The 17,376-nt window shown below is 47.8% G+C and overlaps 1 long non-coding RNA gene and 1 other non-coding gene across 3 annotated transcripts; both read left to right on the forward strand.

The window, feature by feature from the left end:
- The first annotated feature begins 13,092 nt into the window (after positions 1-13,092).
- On the forward strand, positions 13,093-17,206 carry LOC119922054. Of its 2 annotated transcripts, none has more exons than XR_005448620.1 (5): positions 13,093-13,116; positions 14,759-14,856; positions 15,472-15,587; positions 16,269-16,362; positions 17,079-17,206. It is a non-coding gene; the product is annotated as an uncharacterized LOC119922054 (long non-coding RNA). The 2 variants fall into 2 exon arrangements; XR_005448621.1 differs by lacking the exon at positions 13,093-13,116 and adding an exon at positions 13,731-13,770.
- Positions 15,308-15,382, forward strand: LOC119922090. The gene has a single exon (XR_005448628.1). It is a non-coding gene; the product is annotated as a small nucleolar RNA R38 (small nucleolar RNA).
- Positions 17,207-17,376: the final 170 nt, after the last annotated feature.

Below are 17,376 nucleotides of genomic sequence, written 5' to 3' on the forward strand. Positions count from 1 at the left end.
GAAGGGATGGATCAATCAATCAATCAATCGCATTTATTGAGCGCTTACTGTGTGCAGAGCACTGTACTAAGCGCTTGGATGATGGCTTGGGGAGGCGGTGTGGAATGGTAGGGGCTTTGGGGGGCATCTAGGGTGAAGGGATCTTGGGGAGAGGGGTGATGGGGACCGTTTGGGGTAGTGGTGGGGACTTTAGAGAAGCATTCGGAGGCAAGGGGGATGGGAGGAGATCCCTCCGCTTTTCTGACCTCCGGCCCGAGTTGATTGATTGATTGATTCATTCATTCAATCGTATTTATTGAGCGCTTACTGTGTGCAGAGCACTGTACTAAGCGCTTGGGAAGTCCAAGTCGGCAACAGAGACGGTCACTACCCAACAACGGGCTCACAGTCTAGAAGGGGGAGACGGACAACAAAACATGTAGACAGGTGGTTCCTGCCCACAATGAGCTTACAGTCTCCACCCCAGTGGTTAGTAATCATGATAATTCATTCATTCATTCATTCAATCGTGTTTATTGAGCACGTACTGTGTGCAGAGCACTGTACTAAACGCTTGGGAAGTACAAGTTGGCAACATCTAGAGACGGTCCCTACCCAACAGTGGGCTCACAGTCTAGAAGGGGGAGAAGGACGGCAAAGCAAAACATATTAACAAAATTAAATAGAATATGTACAAGTAAAATAGAGTAATAAATACGTACAAACATATACACATATATACAGGTGCTGTATATATGCCCCCCTCCTTCCTCTCCCCCTCCTCCCCCTCGCCTTACCTCCTTCCCCTCCCCACAGCACCTGTATATACGTATATATGTTTGTATGTATTTATTACTCTATTTTATTTGTACATATTTATTATATTTATTTTATTTTGTTAATTTATTTTTTTGTCTGTCTCCCCCTTCTAGACTGTGAGCCTGCTGTTGGGTAGGGACCGTCTCTATATGTTGCCAACTTGGACTTCCCAAGCGCTTAGTACAGTGCTCTGCACACAGTAAGCGCTCAGTAAATACAATTGAATGAATGAATGAATGCTGTGGGGAGGGGAAGAAGGTAAGGCGGGCGGGAGGGGGAGAGGAAGGAGGGGGCTCAGTCTGGGAAGGCCTCCTGGAGGAGGTGAGCTCTCAGTAGGGCTTTGAAGGGAATTAATAATTATGGTATTTGTTAAGCGCTTACTATGTCCCAGGCATTGTACTCATTCATTCATTCATTCAATCGTATTTATTGAGCACTTACTGTGTGCAGAGCACTGTACCAAGCACTTGGGAAGTCCAAGTTGGCAACATATAGAGGCGGTTCCTACCCAACAGTGGGCTCACAGTCTAAGCACTGAGGTGGATAACAGACTTCTAGACTGTGAGCCCACTGTTGGGTAGGGACTGTCTCTAGATGTTGCCAACTTGTATTTCCCAAGCGCTTAGTCCAGTGCTCTGCACACAGTAAGCTCTCAATAAATACGACTGAATAAATGAATGGATAACATGGGCCCGGCCGGGGGTCCTCCGAGGTCCGGGCCGCCCCCTGACCCTCGGTCAAGCGCGAGCACATCCCCCCTGCTCCCGCCGAGCCGAGCTGCTCCTCCCGGACCCCGGTCCGCCCGAGTGTCCGGGGGAGGAGGCCGACCCTGCCCGTTCCCTCCTTAGGCAGCCCCAGGGACAGGAGGAGGAGGAGGAGGAAGAGGAGGACGGAGGGTCGGAGACAGGGCCGAAGCATCCCGGTGGATGAGCTCCCGGCCGCCTGCCTGGAGGAGGAGGATTTGCTGCCTCGCCCCCAACAGGAGCAGCTGGAGGGCCATGACATCCTCACCGCGCACACCCATTGGCCGAGCCTCCCCGGGGGTCAGCGATAAGAACAACAGTACTTATGGTATCTGCTAATAATAATGATTAGGCGCTTACTATGTGCAAAGCACTCTTCTAAGCGCTGGGGAGGTTACAAGGTGACCAGGTTATCCCACGGTGGGGGGGGGGGGCTCACAGTCTTCATCCCCATTTTACTGATGAGGGGACTGAGGCACAGAGAAGTGAAGTGACTTGCCCAAAGTCATACAGCGGACAATTGGCAGACGCAGGATTTGAACCCATGACCTCTGACTCCAAACGATGATGATGATGGCATTTGTTAAGCGCTTACTATGTGCAAAGCACTGTTCTAAGTGCTGGGGAGGTTACAAGGTGATCAGGTTATAATAATGATAATAATAATAATAATGGCATTTATTAAGCACATACTATGTGAAAAGCACTGTTCTAAGCGCTGGGGAGGTTACAAGGTGACCGGGTTGTCCCACGGGGGGGGGGGGGGGTGCTCACAGTCTTCATCCCCATTTTACCGATGAGGGAACTGAGGCACAGAGAAGTGAAGTGACTTGCCCAAAGTCACACAGCTGACAATTGGCAGAGGCAGGATTTGAACCCGTGACCTCTGACTCCAAATGATGATGATGATGGCATTTGTTAAGCGCTTACTATGTGCAAAGCACTGTTCTAAGCACTGGGGAGGTTACAAGGTGATCAGGTTGTCCCACGTGGGGCTCACAGTCTTCATCCCCATTTTACAGATGAGGTAACTGAGGCCCAGAGAAGTGAAGTGACTTGCCCAAAGTCACACAGCTGACAATTGGTGGAGACAGGATTCAAACCCATGACCTCTGACTCCAAAGCCCGGGCTCTTTCCACTGAACCACGCTGCTATGTGCCAAGCACTGTTCTAGGCCCTGGGACAGATACAAGGTCATCAGGTTGTCCCACATGGGGCTCACACAAGTGTTGGCCCAGTGCCACCTCTTCCCAGGAGGGGCATCGGGCACCCCCAGATTCCTTGGGGGGCTATTTACCCGGGACCTAGAGGAGCGACGTGGCCTAGCCGACGTGCATAAGTGCATAACAAGCACTTATGTTGCCAACTTGTACTTCCCAAGCGCTTAGTACAGTGCTCTGCACACAGTAAGCGCTCAATAAATACGATTGATTGATTGATTGAAAGACTACAGAGAGTCAGGGGACCTGGATTCTAATTCCGGTTCAGCTGTGGGTTCTTGGGGAAGTCATTTCTCTGGGCCGCAATTTTCTCACCTATAAAACAAGGACTCAATCCCTGTTCTCCCTCCTACTTAGACTCTCAGCCCCTTGTGGGACAGGGACTGTCCGGCCTGATTATCTTGCATCTACCCCAGTGCTTGAGACATAGTAAGTGCTTAACAAATACCACAATTATTGTTACCTCTGCTGGACAGAGAGTGTTGGAATTTATTCTAGGTGCGCAAGTGTGTATCAATCATATTTATCGACTGTATTTAGACATGTATACCCATGTGTGTGTTTCTCAGCCCTGAATGACCAGCTGCTGATTGCCTCTGGGCCCTGAACGGGCAGGTTTTGGCTGGGGCATATCAGTCAGGTGGGCCAGCAGCTGCTAAGAGAAGCCCTATCCACCCTGCATCTTCCGCTCTTGATTTCCCATGGACCTTTGGTTTTGGTTTTATATCTTTGGTTTTGTTCTCTGTCTCCCCCTTTTAGACTGTGAGCCCACTGTTGGGTAGGGACTGTCTCTACATGTTGCCAACTTGTACTTCCTAAGCGCTTAGTACAGTGCTCTGCACACAGTAAGCGCTCAATAAATACGATTGATGATTGATTGATTGATTGACCTCCCTGCTCCTGCCTGCCTGGAGATCAGGCCTGCTTAGTGTCCAGAGGCCTGCTCTCCCTTCTCTGCCTCCAAGGGAGGAGGAGTGGCAGGAGTTGCAGGTGCAGGGATCCCAGGCGGCTCTGGGCCTTCCCCCCTCCCGCCACCCAGGGTCGTCTCCATTTAACCAGTCCCTGGTATTTATTGGGCATCTACTGCATTCAAGATACTGTGTTAAGCACTCGGAAGACTATAAGAGATGTAGAAAATGTGATCCCTACCACTAAGGAGCTTTCAGATAAGCCATTCCTAGAAGAATAACAATCAGAATAATTGTGATATCAGTTAAGTACTTACTCTGTGTCAAGCCCTGTTTAAAGTGCTGGGGTAGTAGATATAAGAGAAACAGCATGGCTCAATGAAAAGAGCCCAGGCTTTGGAGTCAGAGGTCATGGGTTCAAATCCCGGCTCTGCCAACTGTCAGCTGTGTGACTTTGGGGAAGTCACTTAACTTCTCTGTGCCTCAGTGACCTCATCTGTCAAATGGGGATGAAGACTGTGAGCCCCCTGTGGGACAACCTGATCACCTTGTAACCTTTCCAGCGCTTAGAACAGTGCTTTGCACATAGTAAGCGCTTAATAAATGCCATTATTATTATTATTATCATCAGATCCCACATGGGGTTCACAGTCTTAAGTAGGAGGGAGAACAGGGATCAAATCCTCATTTTGCAGAAGAGGAACTGAGGCAGAGCGAAGTTACAGTGCCCAGTGCTTAGAACAGTGCTTTGCACACGCTTAACAAATGCCATCAAAAAAAAAAAAAGTTAAGCAACCCTGGCCAAGGTCACACAAGCAGACAGGGGGTGAAGCGAGGACTAGAACCCAGGTCCTCTGATTCCTAAGGTGGGGCTTTTCCCAATGGGTCACACTGCTTCTCTGAAAGATAGGGCCTACCTGTTTCTGCGTTCTCCACCAGGCCTGTCTGTCAGACTTCAGTCCTTGAGCGTGGTGAAGGCCTTGATCTCTGCTGACTTTATGTTTCAGCTCAAGACCCGGATGACTCCCTTCCTGAGCCCAGGGCTTCTGGACGCCCCGTGATGGAGAGCTCCTGGAGGCAGAAGAACCCCACGCTCGGCCCCTCCCCGCCACCACGCTGGGGGCCAGTCCTGAATTCGGCGCTGCTTCAGACCAAGGGGAGACACTCACAACTGCCCTGTTTAGCTCTCTAGGACTACCCCCTGTGAGTCATGTAGGGCTCACCCGAAGGGGCAACAGCTCCATCACTCTGGGTGGGGGGGGGAGGCTTTGGGGATGTGACTAATTAGTGACTATGTTGCCAACTTGTACTTCCCAAGCGCTTAGTACAGTGCTCTGCACACAGTAAGCGCTCAATAAATACGATTGATTGATAGTTAGCTCTCCTAGGGCTTAGACCCGATATGGACCACCCGCCCAGAGACCCTCCAGAGGGGCCGGGAAGACGTCTCTTTCCCCGTGGGACCACTCATACTGAGTGGTTACCACCCTTGCGAAGATATTTCACCATCTGTCACGGGGGGTCGGGGCTACCTATATATTTGGATGTCTTGAATTGCTTTGTGGGGCAATAGTAAAGTTCAAATTTGGGTCACCAGAGGTTTTGGGCTCAGTGGTTTCAGTCTCTTCAGCGTCTTTTTTCTCACCACATTCGCTCGGTCAATCATATTCATTTGGCACTTGCTGTGTGCAGCACACTGTACTAAGTGTTTGGGAGAGGATAATACAACAATATAACTGACATATCCCCTGCCCATAAAGAGCTTACTCCCCAGTCCCCTGGCTGGAATTGTCTGTTAGACGCACCAGGGGAGCCCAGACATGAGTGCCTGCCTGAGACTGCGTGTGTGTATATGTTTGTACATATTTATTACTCTATTTATTTTACTTGTACATATCTATTCTATTTATTTTATTTTGGTAGTATGTTTGGTTTTGTTCTCCGTCTCCCCCTTTTAGACTGTGAGCCCACTGTTGGGTAGGGACCGTCTCTATATGTTGCCAACTTGTACTTCCCAAGCACTTAGTACAGTGCTCTGCACACAGTAAGTGCTCAATAAATACGATTGATTGATTGATTGATTGGGGACATACGTGCATGTAAGAAGCAGCGTGCCCTAGTGGAAATAGCCCAGGCCCGGAAGTCAGAGGTCCTGAATTCTAATCCCAGGTCCACCTCTTATCTGCTGTGTGACCTTGGGCAAGTCACTTCATTTCTCCGGGCCTCAGTTCCTTAATCTGCAAAATGGGGATTCCATACCTCATCTCCCTCTTAGTCTGTGAGCCCCATCTGGGACCTGATGTTCTTATATCTACCCCAGTGCTTAGTACAGAGTTTGCACATAGTAAGCATCTAACAAACACCGCAATTATTATTGTGGAAGTGTGTTTAAATCGGATAGAAGCATGGGGGATTTGGTGGGGAGAAGACACTTTTTTTGGCAATCGCTGATTGCCTCTCTGGTCTCCAGCTGCTTTGCCATTTCTCTGCACAATCCTGCCTGGCCCCGGGAAGAGATAAAAGCTAATTTCCGCTCCTGCTCTCCGAGATTCAGGCTCCGGCAGCTGCTCCTATCTTTCTCAAAGCCATTAATCTTCAAAAGGAATCTTCCTCCCTCCCTCCCTCCCTCCCATCTCTCAGGCCTGGTCCCTCTGGCTCCATCACCTTCCCCATCACCCGGCTCCAGAGGCCTCCATCTCCTCCTCTCCCCCTCCTCTACCAGGCAGAGGAAATGGGGACACTTCTCCAGTTCCCACCTATGAACTCTTTGGGGGCTGGAGTGAGTTTGGGAAGTCAGTCAAGCACTCAATCCTATTTACTGAGCACTTATTGCACGCAGAACACTCTACTAAGTGCTTGGGAGAGTCCAATAAAGAGTTAGCGGATACATTCCCTGCCCATAAGTTTTCAGTCTATAGTCTAAGTGTGCAGGAATGGGCTCCGTAAGTATTTATTGATTACATCCTCCTATGCTAGATGGTAAACTCCTTGAGGGCTGAGTTCTAATGTGATCTCTCTAATGGGTGACCTTTAACAATAATTATGGTATTTGTTAATCCTTTACTATGGGCCAGGAACCATACTAAACGCTGGGGTGGATAAGAGCAAATCAGGTTGGACACAGTCCCTGTCCGGCATGGGGCTCACAGTCTTAATCTCCATTTTACAGATGAAGTAACTGAGGCCCAAAGAAGTAAAGTGACTTGCCCAAGGCCACACAGCCGAATGTGGCAGATCCGGGATTAGAAACCATGGCTTTCTAACTCCAGGCCTATGCTCCATCCACTCTGCCAGGCTGCTTCCCTAGCAAGTCACTTGGACTCTTTGGGCCTCAGTGTCCCCATCTGTAAAAAGGGGAGAAGACTCCCTGCTCTCTCCCTCTTAGATAGCTCCAGTCATCATCATCATCATCAACCATATTTATTGAGCGCTTACTATGTGCAGAGCACTGTACTAAGCGCTTGGGAAGTACAAATTGGCAACATATAGAGACAGTCCCTACCCAACAGTCCCGGGCACAGGGACTGTGTCTCACCTGATTTTCCTGTTTCTTCCCAAGTGCTTAATAAACACCACAGTGCTTAGTATTGTCACACACGTGTGCACCGATTGTGTATCTAAAGGCCTCCAGGGGTATCCCACCCCCAGATCAATCAATCGTATTTATTGAGCGCTTACTGTGTGCTGAGCACTATATTAAGCACTTGGGAAGTACAAGTTGGCAACGTATAGAGACAGTCCCTACCCAACAGTGGGCTCACAGTCTAAAAGGGGGAGACAGAGAACAAAACCAAACATACTAACAAAATAAAATAGAATAGATACGTACAAGTAAAATAAATAAATAAATAGAGTAATAAATATGTACAGATATGGGTCAGCCTATGGGGGAGGGGGGAGCAGGTCACCGAGGGTTAGGGTGAGGAGTCACCATCTCTGTCTCAGGGCCTGGAAGCAGTTCCCAGAGGAAGGCCGCTATAGCTGCTGCTGTTGCTACCGTGACGGTCGCTACCACGAGGACCACCACTATTAGCAGCCTCTCTCCCCCTCCGCCCCGCGTGGCTCATCATTAGCTCCCCAGTCAGGTTCCCAGCTCTAGGAGAGACAGAGAGCAGCCGGGGATTCAGCAGGCTCCCAGCCGCTGCCCTGACTCCCACCGCATCTCCGACAGCCTTCTGACTGTCACTCAGGCCCCCTACCAGAAGCCCCGGAGATTTGCATTCAGGCAGAGAAGGGAAGCAGGCGACGGTATGCAGGACTGAGATGTAGGTAAAGATGATCATGATGATCGTGATAATTGTGGCGTTTAAGCGCTTCTACGTGCCAAGCACTGTTCTAAGTGCTGGGAGTAGGCACAAGGTAATCAGGTTGGACATAGTCCCTGTCCCACTTGGGGCTCCTAGTCTTAATCCCCATTTTACAGATGAGGGAACTGAGGCCCGGAGAGGTGGAGTGACTTGCCCAAGATCATACAGCAGACATGTGGCAGAGCTGGAATTAGAACCTCTGACCCCCAGGACCTGGGGTCTCCTGCCTCCACTCCTCCTGTCCTTATTAAGTCTGCAGTAGGGGAGCCCCCTCTTTCCTCTCCCCCTCCTCCCCTTCTCCATCCCCCCTGCCTTACCTCCTTCCCTTCCCCACAGCACCTGTATATATGTATATATGTTTATACATATTTATTACTCTATTTATTTTACTTGTTCATATCTATTCTATTTATTTTATTTTAATATGTTTGGTTTTGTTCTCTGTCTCCCCCTTCTAGACTGTGAGCCCACTGTTGGGTAGGGACTGTCTCTATATGTTGCCAACTTGTACTTCCCAAGCGCTTAGTACAGTGCTCTGCACACAGTAAGCGCTCAATAAATATGATTGATTGATAGGGGGAGACCATCCTGGGCTCTTGGGTATCCAACACATATCTAACCCTAAACCTACCCAGGCACTGCACCTTATTAGTATTGATAAAAACAATAATACTGATAATTAAGCATTTACTATGTGCCAGGCACTGTACTAAGGCTGGGGTAGAGACAAGATACTCAGGTTGGACACAATCCCTGTCTACAGTTACCTTTCAGAGTACAGACTGTAATGCAGCCTATAATATATATATATATATCTCCAAGCTTTGCGTTTATGGGAATTTAAGGGCTTAGAGGACACGAAAGGAAGTTGGCCATAAATTTGGCTTGGGTTGGATAAAATAATAATTGTGGTATTTGTTAATGGGAGGGGAGATTAGGAGGCCTTCCCTGATTTATTTCTAGAGGACTCATCTGCTAATTCTGCGTCTGCTAATTCTGTTGTATTGTATTCTCCAAGGCTTAGTACAGGGCTCAGCATAGAGTAAGCTCTCATTAACCACGATTGATTTTCAGATGTGCTTGAGAAACCAGGTGTCAAGCCAAAGGTGTAACTAGCCACCAGCCACCAAGGAGCAAAAATCTGGACCTTCCACTTAGCCTAAGGAAGGAGGACCTGGGCAGTCTACAATAGGGGCCAAGATACAATCAAATCAGTCGTATTTATTGAGTGCTTACTGTGTGCAGAGCACTGGACTAAGCACTTGGGAGAGTACAACTATATAAAAGACACATTCCCTGCACACAACAAGCTTAAGATCTAAAATAAATCAATTATGGAAACGGACACAAGTGTTGTGGAGTTGGGGGGGGGTGAATAAAGGGAGCAAGTCAGGACGACGGAGAAGGGAATGGAAGAAAAGGAAAAGAGGGCTTAGTCAGGGAAGGCCTCTTGGAGATGTGCCTTCAATAAGGCTTTGAAAGTGGAGACGAGTAATCATCTGTCATTTAAGAAGAGGGAGGGAGTTCAGGCCAGTGGCGGGATGTGGATGAGAGGGTGGCAGCAAGATAGATGAGATCGAAGTACAGTGAGTAGATTGGCATTGGAAGAGCAAAGTGTGTGGCCTAGGTTGTAGTTGGGGAAGCAGAGTGGCTCAGTGGAAAAAGCCCGGGCTTTGGAGTCAGAGTTCATGGGTTCGAATCCTAGCTCCGCCAATTGTCAGCTGTGTGACTTTGAGCAAGCCACTTAACTTCTCTGTGCCTCAGTTACCTCATCTGTAAAATGGGGATTAAGATTGTGATCCCCCGTGGGACAACCTGATCACCTTGTAACCTCCCCAGTGATTAGAACAGTGCTTTGCACATAGTAAGTGCTTAATAAATGCCACTATTATTATTATTATTATTGTTGGGGAGTAATAAGGTGAGGTAGGAGGGGGCAAGACGATTGATTGCCTTAAAGTTGATGGTAAGGAGTTTCTGTTTGATGCAGAGATGGCTGGACAACTACTGCAGGTTCTTGAGGAATGGGGAAACATGGCCTGAACGTTTTAGTAGAAAAGTGATCTGGCCATCAGAGTGAAGTATGGACTGGAATGGGGGAAGGCAAGAGGGAGGGAGGCAAGGAAGGAGGATGATACAGTAGTCAAGGTGGGATAGGATAAGGGCTTGGATTACAAGGTGCTAATGTGTGTGTGGTGTGTAGTGTGTGAGGTGTGAGTGTAGTAGTAATTGAAATAGTAATTGCATTTGTGAAGCACTTACTGGATGCAGAGTACTGTACTAAACGCTGAGGAGTACACAGATGGGAATTAGGCATGGACTCTGTCTTGAAAGGCTCACTGTATGTGTGAGTGTGTGTGTGAGAGAGAGAGAGAGTGCTCAGGTGGCTGCTACTTGGGTGGACAGGCATAGGGGAAGAAAGAAGACATACCTTCTTTGCTGGAGAAGGAGTTGCCAAAATGAAGAAGCAGGGGGCTCTTTCTTGGGAGGCTGTTGTCAGCTTACCAAAGCCTACATCTCCTTGAAGCTTGGCAATCTCCTGGAGGCCTGGGAAGGAGAGGCACGCAGAGGAGAGGCAGGTGATGGGAGGAAGGTTTAGGAAGGAGGGGAACGAGGCACATGGATGAGGAACAGCTGTGTGTGTGTGTCTGTGGCGGAGGGAAGGTGAGGGAGGAAAGGAAATGAGCACGTGGAGAAGCACGTGGATGGGGAGGGGCGTAGGGGGACAGGGGTGTGTGTGTGTATGTGTGTATATACCTATACATACATATATATATATACCTATACATATATATATATATACGTATACATACATACATACTTATACATATATACGTGGCTCATTGGAAAGGGCACGGGCTTTGGAGTCAGAGATCCTGGGTTCAAATCCCAGCCCCACCAATTATCAGCTGTGTGACTTTGGGCAAGTCACTTCACTTCTCTGTGCCTCAGTTACCTCACCTGCAAAATGGGGATGAAGACTGTGAGCCCCCCCCGTGGGACAACCTGATCACCTTGCAACCTCCCCAGCGCTTAGAACAGTGCTTGGCACATAGTAAGCGCTTAATAAATGCCGTTATTATTCCCCCTTCTAGACTGCGAGCCCACTGTTGGGTAGGGACCGCCTGTATATGTTGCCAACTTGTACTTCCCAAGCGCTCAGTACAGTGCTCTGCACACAGTAAGTACTCAATAAATACGATTGAATGAATGAATATACATATGTATGTATATTCATATACATACATTATATGTACACGAATATATTACATATTATATCATATACATTGTATATGATATCATAGACATAATATAGAATATATAATATATTATATAACATATCATATATAATATATAATGCAACATATATAATATAATATAATATAATATAATATAATATAATATAATATAATATACAGTATGGTATATTCCATATTATATGCGTAATATAACATAACATAACATAATATAATATAATATAATAAATATATAACATATAACACAATATATTATACTATATAATATAGAATATATTATATTATATATTATAATATCTATCTATATCTATATCTCTATAGATATGGGAATTTATGGAATTTATCTATATAGATATAGAGATAGAGAGATAGAGCTAGATATAGATGATGATATAGATATAGATATAGAAATATCAGAGGCCGGTGGCTGAAGGGCAGGGCAGGGCGGTGTAGCGCAGCGCCCCCCAGCGCCAGCCGGCAGGTGAGGTCACGGGGCGCCACTAGGACGGCCCCATCTGTGAGCCACAGGCGTCCCCTCGTGGCGTCCTGCGGTAATGAAGCAGGATCGGAAAAAGAAGCCAGGTTTCCCCTAACGAGCGCCGAGCGTTCATAAAGCTGTCCTTCCTCCCACTACTGCCTCTGAACCCCCGGGCGCAGATACTTGCTCTTATATAAAATAGATGGTATTTCTTCAGGGCTCACTATGTGCCAAGCACTGTTCTAAGCGCTGGGGTAGATGCAGGGTAATCAGGTTGTCCCATGTGGGGCTCACAACTTTAATCCCCATTTTACAGATGAGAGATAACTGAGGCACAGAGGATTATACTGCATCTTCCAAGCTCTTAGCACAGTCCTGTGGTGCGTATTTATTAAGCAAGAGCCGGGATTTGAACCCATGATCTCTGACTCCAAAGCCCATGCCCTTTCCAATGAGCCACGTATATATCATCATCATCAATCGTATTTATTGAGCGCTTGCTATGTGTAGAGCACTGTACTAAGCGCTTGGGAAGTACAAATTGGCAACATATATGTATATGTATGTATATAAATATATATATGTATAGGTATATATATGTATGTATAGGTGTATACACACATACATCATCATCATCATCATCATCATCAATCGTATTTATTGAGCGCTTACTATGTGCAGAGCACTGTACTAAGCGCTTGGGAAGTACAAATTGGCAACACATAGAGACAGTCCCTACCCAACAGTGGGCTCACAGTCTAAAAGGGGGAGACAGAGAACAGAACCAAACATACCAACAAAATAAAATAAATAGGATAGAAATGTACAAGTAAAATAAATAAATAAATAGAGTAATAAATATGTAAAAATAATAAATATGTAAAAATATAATAATAAATAATATGTAAAAAATAATATGTAAAAAACATACACACAATACACGCTCAATAAATACGGTTGAGTGAGTGAATGAATGAATACAAACGATTGGATTTACTCTATTTATTTATTTTACTTGTACATTTCTATCCTACTTATTTTATTTTGTTGGTATGTTTGGTTCTGTTCTCTGTCTCCCCCTTTTAGACTGTGAGCCCACTGTTGGGTAGGGACTGTCTCTATGTGATGCCAATTTGTACTTCCCAAGCGCTTAGTACAGTGCTCTGCACATAGTAAGCGCTCAATAAATACGATTGATTGATTGATTGATTGATTGAATGAACGACTGATGGCTTGACGGTGAAGCCTACAGGGGGCCCGCCTGGCCTGGGGACGGCTTCGAACTACATTTCCCAGAAGCCCTGGCGGAGTCTCGCGAGAGTTGGCGCGAGACTGACCGGAAAGACTCGGCGCGCGGGCGGCGCCATGCGGCCTTTCAGCGCGGAGCCCGCCGACATGGGCATGGTGAGGAGTATCCCATTCCCCCCTACATTACCTCCTTCCCCTCCCCACAGCACCTGTATATATGTTTGCACGTATTTATTACTCTATTTACTTATTTATTTTACTTGTACTTATTTATTCTATTTATTTTATTTTGTTAATATGTTTGGTTTTGTTGGCTGTCTCCCCCTTCTAGACTGTGAGCCTGCTGTTGGGTAGGGACTGTCTCTATATGTTGCCAACTTGTACTTAGTACAGTGCTCTGTACACAGTAAGCGCTCAATAATACGATTGATTGATTGGTTGATTGATTCCAGACTGTGAGCCCGCTGTTGGGTAGGGACCGTCTCTAGATGTTGCCAACTTGTATTTCCCAAGCGCTTAGTCCAGTGCTCTGCACACAGTACGCGCTCAATAAATACGATTGAATGAATTAATGAATAGGTGAATGAATGAATGAGGACCCCGAGGGGAGGGACCGTGCCTGGGGGTCCCGAGGCCTGGCTTCCAATCCCCACCCTCTCGGCGACTTCGGGGATTCCGGCCATGCTACTTCTAATAATAACAAGAACGATTGCATAAGCAGCATGGCTCAGTGGAAAGAGGCCGGGCTTTGGAGTCAGAGGTCATGGCTTCAAATCCCAGCTCCGCCAGTTGTCATCTGTGTGACTTTGGGTAAGTCACTTCACTTCTCCGGGCCTCAGTTCCCTCATCTGTAACATGGGGATGAAGGACTGGGAGCCCCCCCATGGGACAACCTGATCAACTTGTATCCCCCCAGCGCTTAGAACAGTGCTTTGCACATAGTGAGCGCTTAATAAATGCCATTATTATTTGTGCTGTGTGACTGGGCAAGTCACTTCACTTCTCTGTGCCTCAGTTACCTCATCTGTAAATTGGAGATGAAGACTCAACCCCACGTGGGACAATCTGATCACCTTGTATCCGCCCCAGCCATTAGAACAGTGTTTTGCACATAGTATGGGCAAGTCATTTAACTTCTCTGGGCCTCAGTTCCCTCATTTGTAAAATGGGGATGAAGACTGAGCCCCACGTGGGACAATCTGATCGCCTTGTATCCGCCCCAGCGCTTAGAACAGTGCTTTGCACATAGTATGGGCAAGGAACTTCACTTCTGGGCCTCAGTTCCCTCATCTGTAAAATGGGGATGAAGACTGAGCCCCACGTGGGACAACCTGATTACCTCGTATCTACCCCAGTGCTTGGCATATAGTAAGCGCTTAACAAATGTCATTATTATGGTGTGCAAAGCACTGTTCTAAGCGCTGGGGAGGTTACAAGGTGATCAGGTTGTCCCACGTGAGGCTCAAAGTCTTAATCCCTCGATTTCCCCATCTGGAAAAAGAGGATGAAGTCCTTGTTCTCCCTTTTGGCCTGCGAGCTCCGTGATGTATCTGATCCGGTTATCAGGAAATATGTCTGATTATTCATATTAGTGTCCGTCTCCCCCTTCTAAACTCTTTAAGTTTATTGTGGATGGCAGCATGTCTACCTACTGTTGTGGTGGACTCCCAAGCGTGTATTATAGTGGTCTGCACAGAGTAAGCTCTCAGTAAAATCACTGATGGGTTGATCTCGGTTCCACTCCCGCGTTCAGCACCCAGGAAGCACTTAATAGATATCGAATTATCCTTTTTCCCAGGGTGACTATTCACGCACGCGGGAAATGGGGGTGAGCCGAGCCGGATCGCGACTCCTGGGGGTCGTGGACCCGACCCTCCAGCTCCCGGGCTGAAAAAAGTAAGTAATGTAGGGGGGTGATTTGGGTCTGGGAATGGGGGAGGTTGCCTGCATGCCATCGGTCAGCAAACTGCCCTTAAACCACCATGAAATCCCGCCACAAAAATGTGGATCAGGAGGCTAAGGCAGTTCACCTAAGTTCTGTGCCGGTTTCTTCATCTGTAAAATGGGAATTGAGTAGTAAGAATGGGAGAAGTACCCGTTCTCCAGATGGTGCCCACCTCCAGCTCCTTGCACAGTACTTGACACGTAGTAAGCACCTAGTGAATGCCCGGATTTCTCCCGTTTTCACTGCTGAAAAGCAGTTTAAAGGGAGCAATCCCATGTGTTAGTGTATTCTGCAGTCACCTTGTGTCGCTGTGCTAGTCATGGCACGTGCCATGGGTGTTGGAAGTGATGTACGGAATCCAGCCCCGGCTGAACCACCCTTGGGTGGAGTTAAATCGGAAGAGCGAGCTAGTGATGAGTAAAAGTTATCCCTGTCTGAACGAAATCCTTTGTGGAATTTTGACTTCCTGAGGCTCCGCTCTGCAGAGTTGCCAGCACAAAGCCTCTTTATTGCCTGTCAGTTGGGAAGGGGGGATTCTCATGAGTGGGCATCTCTGAAATTCCCAGGGTGTAACGCCTGCTCCTGGACCTGGACAAGAGACAGCAGATGAGAATGTCATCCTCGCATTCCCGAGAGCCTTGAGGTGCTGGCTAGAGTGTGTGGAAGTACACCCCTCTGGTTGGTAAGGAGCCTTTCAGTGGGTCGGGCATGTGGGTGAGAGGGTCTGCTTGTGCCATGTGATGGACAGTAAACTGGGGGGCACGGGCCAAGGGAACATGGCAAGGCCTAGTGGAGAAGCCCGGGCCTGGGAGTGCACCTAACAGATACCATTAAAGTGGGGTATCTGATGGTATCCGAAGGCCTACATACCATCATCATCAATCGTATTTATTGAGTGCTTACTATGTGCAGAACACTGTACTAAGCACTTGGGAAGTACAAATTGGCAACATATAGAGACAGTCCCTACCCAACAGTGGGCTCACAGTCTAAAAGGGGGAGTTTTACCAGCCAAGGATGGTCTTGACTTGTACCCGGAAAAGCCAAAAGATGCTCTGGGTCTGCAGTGGGGAGCATTGAACGCACCCCTTTTAGGGCTAGTTAACAGTCAATCAATCAATCACTGAATTAGAGGTGTTTGAGCCCTGCCGTGTGCAGAGTGCTGTTCTAAGAGGCCAGGTCAAGGGAGAGCTGAGGTGATGATGCTACTGAGTTATCCCTGTCTGAAGAGGAATGTTCCTCCCCCTGTGGAGATCAGACTTGCTGAACTTAAAGCTCTCCCAGCAGCTGGGAGCGAATCGAAGAGGGGTAGAGGCCTCTGGCCAGCTGGGCTTTACCTGTCCCTCCGTGGCGTCTCCCCCAGGGTGCTGCGTGCAGGAAGACGAGGGCCGATGGATCCGGTTCTGAGATTCCTCTGATGACCCGGGGTGGCCAGCAGGCAGATGCCAGGGAAGCGGGTAAGGACCGTGTCAACCAGCACTCACGCGAGCAGCCGAAATCTCACAGTGAGACGGCTGTGTTTCGAGCAGATGGGATTTCCCCATCAGCCCAGAGCCAAGCAGCCAACGATGCCTGTCTGAGCTCAGCTGTGAAGGAGAAAACCCAGCCTGAGATTTGGCTGGGCTTGTGGAGAGGACGGGTTGGCCAGATCTGGTTCAGGCTGGGCTCTTCTTCCCCCTGGGCAGGCCATGCCATCACGATTGGCATTGGTGAGGGATTGGGGTCTGCATCTGGGAAGATGCGAAGGACAAACGGGTTGATTTTTGGGGCAATGGTGGTGGCTCAGGTCGTGGTTGTAGCTTGTACATCCCCTTCCTGCATGCTTGCAAGCAGTGACCACATCCTGGCTTAGTGGAAAGCACACGGGCTTTGGAGTCAGAGGTTGTGGGTTCTAAAGCCAGCTTACCAGCTGTGACTTTAGACACGTCACTTCAATTCTCTGTGCCTCAGTTACCTCATCTGTAAAATGGGGATTAAGACTGTGATCCCCACATGGGACAACCTGATTACCTTGCATCGTTTAGTACAGTGCTTGGTACATAGTAAGCGCTTAACAAATGCCATGATTATTATTGTTATCCTGTTGCAGCCGGGAGTGGGAAAAATTGAGTTTTGGCCACTGCTGGCTTCCTCTTCACTGTCTGACAAGTGTCATTTTCTTCTCTTCAACCAGGTTTGACTCATCATGAGTGAACTGAAGGTTTCAACTGGTGCCAGAATTTCCAAAGACTTTATTTGAACAACACAACCACTGTCTGACTCCACCCCACCGCCCCCAATAAAAAACTACTGCACCAAAGAGTCTTGAGTCAGTGTTCCATTCAATCCATGTTCCATTCCGTGTTCCATGGAATTGCATTTTTTTCCTGTGGTATTAGGTGCTGACTATGGGCCAGGCCCTGTATTAGGCGCTGAGCTATATACAAGTTCATCAGTTTGGACTTGCTCTGCACACAGTAAGCACTCAATAA

The sequence above is a fragment of the Tachyglossus aculeatus genome, unplaced genomic scaffold, assembly GCF_015852505.1.
Source record: "Tachyglossus aculeatus isolate mTacAcu1 unplaced genomic scaffold, mTacAcu1.pri SUPER_34, whole genome shotgun sequence".
Taxonomy (NCBI): domain Eukaryota; kingdom Metazoa; phylum Chordata; class Mammalia; order Monotremata; family Tachyglossidae; genus Tachyglossus; species Tachyglossus aculeatus.